The following is a 2,759-nucleotide window of genomic DNA, read 5'->3' as shown; positions in this document are numbered from 1 at the left end:
AAAAAAAAACTCTTAAAGATTCCTTCCCCAAAAAAGTGTACCTTTGGGTTATGGAATTGTGGGTAGTTTTAATTTTCTTTTTTATCCCGTTCTTTTCCTCCCCATCGTAATACCCACAGCAACATCCTTCATTCATCACTGTCAATGTACAAACATGTGAGTCAGTCCCAGACATCATGGAGTTTGTAAGTAGCTAAAGCAGACCACCATACCCCTAACAAACACTCTGTGAGCAGAGGCTGGGCTTCTCCAGGCAGGAGATGCTCCAACTGATCCTGAAAGATAAGCAGCGGTTGGTTTATCAAGGAGGAAGTTAGGCTGGGGAGGTATTTCAGGAAAGATGACATGATAGAGCATCACAAGCTTGGAGCTACAAGAGACTCTGTATAGCTGGACCAGGTATCATTCCGTGACAAAGGACGTGGGGCAGGGAAAACTGAAGAGGAAGGTGGCAAGGTTGGTGACTGAAAATACAAAGTAGAAAAACTCTCAGCACAGTACTTGGCACATAGTAGACATGTAATAAATATGAATGAGTTAATGGATGGATGGGTAGGTCGATGGATAGATGGAAGGCTGGATGGATAGGTAAATGGCTGGCTCAGGTACTAAAAGGTTGCTGTTGTTGTTAAGTGCCGTTGAGTTGGTTCTGACCCATAGTGACTCTGTATAGGGTTTCTGAAGAGCAGCTGGTGACTTTGCAGTCCAGTGCATTAACCTACAGTGCCATACCAGGAGTCCAATTTATCATAAGAATGAAAAGGGAGCCACTGAATGGAAGCTCCCCATCTAAGGAAGGTAGGTAAAGATTCATTCACACATACGCCCTATGGACTCTTAAGACTCATAAATATCCCAATAAAATAAAATAACAGTTTCATCAGAAACCATTAGCAGCTAAAAACCGTAGACTTCATGGCAAAGAAAGAGGAATGACTCTACATTTACCACAGCACTAACTGGATGAGAGAAGTCTGGCTAAAATGAAGGAGCACAGAAGCCACCCCAAAATTCTTTGCCCCCCTAGTGAACTGTGAACTGGCCCTTCAGGCTTGGATGCCCAAACTCTGTTTCACTTGCAAATATAATCTCTCAGGGTTGGGGCAGGGGGCGGGAGTAGTGTTAAAGGTTATTTACCTACCTCCCCCAAAGAAATAAGCAATGCTTCAATTGCCTCTTCATCAACCAGCTCCTTCCCAACATCAAGGTTGTCTAATGAGCACACACAAGCCTGCAGTGGAGCTCAACGATTTCCTCCATCATGGCTGGAGCGCTCAGTCAAGAAGTTCATTAGGAAATGTAAACAAAAACCCATCTGTCCCCACAGGACCCATTAGTAAAGGCACAAACAGTACACTCTGGAGCAGACTCGATCTGTCCTGGCTGTGCTCCATGTACCCCTCTCTTATATGGACCACCTGCCCCACCCCAGCCCCCAAGGTATCATCTGACCAGAGCTGATGCAACCAAGGTCGGGAGCTGGGTCTCTCTGACTTTCCCCCAGCAATGTAGACTAGGGACTGAGATGTGTGCAAGTTACTTAAAATGGCTGTAAACTTAGTTGCTGGGGGGTGGCCACATTTAACCACCAAAGCAGGGGATGGATTCCTGGATAGAGAGAAAGAATAATGAAACAGAGAGAGACAGAGACAGTATTTCACACTAAGACAGATGGAGGAGGAGGAGACACACAGACTGTGACTTCTTTTACTCTATCACAGGTACCTAACACAGTAGCAGTCCAGGGCTGAGTAGATGTTGGTTCAGTGGATTGAAGAGATCAAGAGAGAGAAGTTATCTGGGTTTTGCCAAGGCCCAGCTCCTGGTGCCAGTCTTTCACAAAGCTGGGGTGGACCCTCAGCCTACCTCAAAGTTACAGGAGTTGCCATAGCATACTTCCTATATTTCTTGCTTAAGCTGGTCTGAAGTAGGTTGGAAAGTCTCACCTCACCCTCCCCAAGACTGCCCTGAGCCCTCGATCTTCCTTCTACCTACCCTTGCCTTCAGAGCAGCAAGTCCGGCAGCCCCACCTGCCCGGCTGCTCTCTTCCTTGAAACCAGGTTACTGGCTCCAACAATCTACTGGATACTTCTTCCTGGATCAACATTCTCACCTGAAACCAATTTCCCTATAAGAGTGGTTTTCGAATTTGAGGGGGCATCAGAACCCCCTGAAGGACTTATTAAAACACAAATTGCTGAGCCCGCCTCAAGAGTGACTGATTCAGTATGCTTGGGGTAGGGTTTACCAGTTGCCATCAAATTAACTAACTCATGGAGACGCCCTGAGTGTCAAAGTGAAACTATTTTCCATAGGGTTTACAGTGGCTGTAACTGTGGAAGCAGGTCATCTCTGGACATACTCAAAACTCCAGACTTTGTGTTAGCAGCCCAGCATACCAATTATATGCACCACCCAGGGACTCCATGGGATCTGTATTTCTAACAAGCTTCCTGGGACGTTGCTGCTCCAAGGACCACTGCCTATTCCTATCCATTGCACGGCCATCTGCCACGCGCTCAGGAATATCTCCTAGGTCAATCTAGCAGGCTCCAAACTTTGCATCTTTCCTCTGTAATGATTTTTCTACTCAGCACTTTCTTATTCCTCTCACTCCCTACCCTCTCCACTTCACGTTTAGACAATTCCAAGAGCCTTCTAGCCAGTTTCCTTCCTTTTGCTGAGCTCCTTTTGATCATCTTACATATACCAGCCAGATTCACCAGCTGGAAGCCCATTTCTCTTCAGATTACTCTCCT

The sequence above is a fragment of the Chrysochloris asiatica genome, unplaced genomic scaffold, assembly GCF_000296735.1.
Source record: "Chrysochloris asiatica unplaced genomic scaffold, ChrAsi1.0 scaffold00341, whole genome shotgun sequence".
Classification (NCBI taxonomy): Eukaryota; Metazoa; Chordata; class Mammalia; order Afrosoricida; family Chrysochloridae; genus Chrysochloris; species Chrysochloris asiatica.
The sequence above is the reverse complement of the archived record's forward strand: the minus strand, read 5'-3'. Positions refer to the sequence as shown.